Source organism: Schistocerca piceifrons, unplaced genomic scaffold (assembly GCF_021461385.2).
Source record: "Schistocerca piceifrons isolate TAMUIC-IGC-003096 unplaced genomic scaffold, iqSchPice1.1 HiC_scaffold_941, whole genome shotgun sequence".
In the NCBI taxonomy this organism is placed as follows: domain Eukaryota; kingdom Metazoa; phylum Arthropoda; class Insecta; order Orthoptera; family Acrididae; genus Schistocerca; species Schistocerca piceifrons.
This window is the reverse complement of record NW_025729214.1, coordinates 47,501-52,500: the sequence shown is the minus strand read 5'-3', so window position 1 is coordinate 52,500 and position 5,000 is coordinate 47,501. Positions and strand designations below refer to the sequence as shown.

Here is a 5,000-nt window from a genome sequence, read left to right as displayed (position 1 = left end):
AACGCACTACAGCGTCATGGCGCTTTGACCCGGGACCCGTGCGTCCTAAAGCAAGCCTGAAGTACGTGGTTGGCGGTCTCCACGGACCTGGCCACCCCGCGCGGCATCTGGTGTCCGCCTCCCCGCCCGCGACTGCGCCGTGCCTTCGTAGGGAAGGCGTTGATGCGGGCGCGGAGGGGCGTCGATGTATTCACGCCCAGATAGCAGGCGACTGGTGTCGGCGACCCACTGATGTTGGCCACTGACGGCGGCAGAAGATGACAGTGCCGCACCGTCAATGGCGATGTGTAGGCGCGCCGCCCCACATTTCCCCAACCTGCGTTGACGATTTGAGGAGGTGGCCCTCCCACATTAGGGTGGCGCTCCAGCACCTCGATCTCACGCTGCACCTCAACCATGCCTGCACCGTCGCAGGCTGGCCCTATCTTCTTCAGCGCCAGGAGACGGGACCGACGGAGGGTCGGGACCCATCCATCGGCAAGATGGAATGCCGAGGCCCCCCTGGGCAACAGGAGCGTGGAAGTATCCCAGGGGGGTGTCCGCCGGAAGGCGGAACCATCTCCTGACGGCGGCCCGGATGGTAACGTCGGCCGACTTCAATGCACCCACACCGGGTGCGGCTGAGGGCCAGCCCGTGGTACAGGCCAGGGAGAAGTACGTTGGTGAGAGCGTGGAGGCGCTGTTGCGGCTTCAGCGGAGCTCGGGAGATGACGTCAAGCTGCTCCACCAGGTGGCTACGTGGATTGAAGACACAGCGACCCGCCGTGGAAAATTGCAGCCCCAGGTACCGGAAGGTTTCACCCACACGCAGGGCAGGCATGGTGGTATTGCCTGCTGTGAAGGTGACATTGCTGTCCACCTTCACCTTCTTCTCGCGCCCCTGACGCGACTAAGGCGAGGGTGAAACACTTCCGGGCGTTGATCTGCAGCCCCAGGTGGGCGAGGGGCTGCGGTAGCTGCGTCGATGAGGGACTGCAAGCCCCTCGGGGGTCGCTGCAAACAGCAAGACGTCATCTGCAAAGGCCGCAGCGTTGACTCTGCGACCGAGGATCCGAGCTCCGATGTGGGAGGGGCAGTTGGCCTAAAACGTAGTCCACCGCAAAGTTGAACAGGAGGGGGAGAGGGGATCGCCCTGGCGAACGCCCCGTGCTGGCTGCACAGACACGCCCACGCCGGCGCCGTCCGCTATCACTGTCGTGCTGCCCTCGTAGCACCGCTCGACATACTCGACAAAGCAATCCGGCAGGCCATGCGCCTTCAGCACGGGGCGAAGGGCAGCATGATCTACCCGAATCGAATGCCTTAGATACGTCGATCGACGCCACAAAGACAGAGCGGCAGGAGCGAACTGCGTCGGTGAGAGCAGTGTCCAAGATGAAGGTATTTTCCAACATCCCATCCCGAGGGATGAATGCCCGCTGACGTTCGTCCACAGCACATGCGCGCATCAGGCGTGACGCGAGAACCTTGTGAAAGGTCCGCGCCAACACCGAGCAGACCGTAATGGGGCGAAAGTCAGCGGGGGATGTTGGTGCAGCCGTTTTCGGGAGAAGGGACGTCCGCGCGCGAAGCAGGCGTTCCGGAAGGGCGCGGGCCAGAAGGAAGAGATTCATCACTTTCACCAGGACTTCGTGCGGCAGGCGCCGCAACTCCGCTGGGGTAAGGCCGTCCGGCCCGGCTGCTGATCCCCTGGGCGGCAACGCGGCGGCGACCTCCTCATGTGTGACCGGCCCCCATATGCACTCAAGAGCGACAGGCTCTGAGTGCGGGAGGAGGCGGTCACGAATGAAGCCCGCGGTGGGAGATGGGCTTCTTGGTGAAGAGGTCCGCCCAGAAGTCCAGCAGACCAGGGATGGCAGGTGGCGGCTGGAGCAGGGTGCCATCCAAGAGGCCGCGCACAGCAACGTGCACGCGACCGTCGGAAGGCATCCTGCGTTTCTCGCGTACTCCCAGCGGCGCCGCTTGCGCTTCTGCGTCGGCGGCGCGGCAGGCGGCCGCTTCGATGGTTGGCGCGGCCGCTGTGTCCTGGTGATCGATCTCTCCCCTCTGGACCCGACCGATCGCAAGGGCATCCGGGAGCATGCCCAGGATGACATCGGGCGGCGTGCCCCGCCCCAGACCTATGACACGATCCAGGGCAGAGAAACGCTGGGCGGAAGCGGGTAGCCCCGCCAGATGCTCCAGATGGCGGCGTCAGTCGGCCCCTCCGGCGGCGGCCCGGTGGCGTCGGCCGCGAAGTCCTCGGCTGCGTCGAACGGGCGGCGCAGCGGCCTCGCCCCGCGTCAGGCAGCGGGGCTCGCTGCTCCCCGGCGGGACGCCGGCTCTTCCCCCCGACCGATCTCAAGCGCCTCCATGAATTGGCGGGACAAGCTGCTTGTGGGCAGCTTGCCGCCGTCGGCACTTGATTGCCTCAAGCGTTCGGTCCGGGGAACATCTGATGAGTTCTTGATTTACAAAGAAGAACCGGGCGTCCCCTCTCGAGGAACAGTTCGGCCTCTGCCTTGGCGAGCGACAGGACTTCTTCCTCCGTCCACCTCGCGCGATGCCTCTCCGTGACGATCTCCGCGTTGGCGGCCGCAAGGTGTTGGCGGCGGCGATGGACCCCGAGACCGTTCTTGGGTGGTGAAGCTGCCGGTGGCACTCACTACAGGTATACATAGCTGCAAAAGTTACAAAATTTTCGGCACGGCCGGTTGGCCGGCTAGGTGCTGGGGGAAGTTGGGGTGGCACCTTCAGCGGAAGGGCCACCAACTTTTTTCTCTGAATACTGCCCCCAACTAACAAAGGGATAGTGCGAGGGGGGGCTGGTAACCCCCCCAAGCCCCTGGTGCGTGTCTTCCACTCTGCGAAAATCAGCGGGGCCCACGAGAAGGGGGAGAAGACCGCAGGAGAGGAGAGGCTAAGAGGGCTAGGCCCATGTATTGCGCATCACTCTCCCTGTAACTACAACCCAAGGAAGGCACCTCGCAGCAGCAGCACGACTACATCAAGACCGCACTTCGAAAAGCCAAGTCCGGATGCAGCCACACGCCGCCACTTGGCCACCTTAAGAGAGTCATAGTTACTCCCGCCGTTTACCCGCGCTTGCTTGAATTTCTTCACGTTGACATTCAGAGCACTGGGCAGAAATCACATTGCGTCAACACCCGCTAGGGCCATCGCAATGCTTTGTTTTAATTAGACAGTCGGATTCCCCCAGTCCGTGCCAGTTCTGAGTTGATCGTTGAATGGCGGCCGAAGAGAATCCGCGCACCCGCGCGCCCCCGGAGGAGCACGCTAACAGGCGGACGCGGCCTCGCAGCAAGGAAGATCCGTGGGAGGCCAAGGCACGGGACCGAGCTCGGATCCTGCACGCAGGTTGAAGCACCGGGGCGCGAACGCCGCGCAGGCGCGCGCATCCTGCACCGCCGACCAGCACGAGGCCGACCAACGGCGAGAGCAGACCACGCCCGCGCTAAACGCCCGCAACTTACCCGGCACCCCTACGGCACTCACCTCGCCCAGGCCCGGCACGTTAGCGCTGACCCACTTCCCGACCCAAGCCCGACACGCCCCGATCCTCAGAGCCAATCCTTATCCCGAAGTTACGGATCCAATTTGCCGACTTCCCTTACCTACATTATTCTATCGACTAGAGGCTCTTCACCTTGGAGACCTGCTGCGGATATGGGTACGAACCGGCGCGACACCTCCACGTGGCCCTCTCCCGGATTTTCAAGGTCCGAGGGGAAGATCGGGACACCGCCGCAACTGCGGTGCTCTTCGCGTTCCAAACCCTATCTCCCTGCTAGAGGATTCCAGGGAACTCGAACGCTCATGCAGAAAAGAAAACTCTTCCCCGATCTCCCGACGGCGTCTCCGGGTCCTTTTGGGTTACCCCGACGAGCATCTCTAAAAGAGGGGCCCGACTTGTATCGGTTCCCGCTGCCGGGTTCCGGAATAGGAACCGGATTCCCTTTCGCCCAACGGGGGCCAGCACAAAGCGCATCATGCTATGACGGCCCCCATCAACATCGGATTTCTCCTAGGGCTTAGGATCGACTGACTCGTGTGCAACGGCTGTTCACACGAAACCCTTCTCCGCGTCAGCCCTCCAGGGCCTCGCTGGAGTATTTGCTACTACCACCAAGATCTGCACCGACGGCGGCTCCAGGCAGGCTCACGCCCAGACCCTTCTGCGCCCACCCGCCGCGACCCTCCTACTCGTCAGGGCTTCGCGGCCGGCCGCAAGGACCGGCCATGACTGCCAGACTGACGGCCGAGTATAGGCACGACGCTTCAGCGCCATCCATTTTCAGGGCTAGTTGCTTCGGCAGGTGAGTTGTTACACACTCCTTAGCGGATTCCGACTTCCATGGCCACCGTCCTGCTGTCTTAAGCAACCAACGCCTTTCATGGTTTCCCATGAGCGTCGATTCGGGCGCCTTAACTCGGCGTTTGGTTCATCCCACAGCGCCAGTTCTGCTTACCAAAAGTGGCCCACTTGGCACTCCGATCCGAGTCGTTTGCTCGCGGCTTCAGCATATCAAGCAAGCCGGAGATCTCACCCATTTAAAGTTTGAGAATAGGTTGAGGTCGTTTCGGCCCCAAGGCCTCTAATCATTCGCTTTACCGGATGAGACTCGTACGAGCACCAGCTATCCTGAGGGAAACTTCGGAGGGAACCAGCTACTAGATGGTTCGATTAGTCTTTCGCCCCTATACCCAGCTCCGACGATCGATTTGCACGTCAGAATCGCTACGGACCTCCATCAGGGTTTCCCCTGACTTCGTCCTGGCCAGGCATAGTTCACCATCTTTCGGGTCCAACGTGTACGCTCTAGGTGCGCCTCACCTCGCAATGAGGACGAGACGCCCCGGGAGTGCGGAGGCCGCCGCCCCGTGAAGGGCGGGGAAGCCCCATCCTCCCTCGGCCCGCGCAAGGCGAGACCTTCACTTTCATTACGCCTTAGGTTTCGTACAGCCCAATGACTCGCGCACATGTTAGACTCCTTGGTCCG

At 62.3% G+C, this 5,000-nt stretch overlaps 1 pseudogene; it reads right to left on the bottom strand.

The window, feature by feature from the left end:
* LOC124772499 overlaps positions 1-5,000 on the bottom strand; it is an 8,013-nt pseudogene that overhangs the window by 2,076 nt on the left and 937 nt on the right.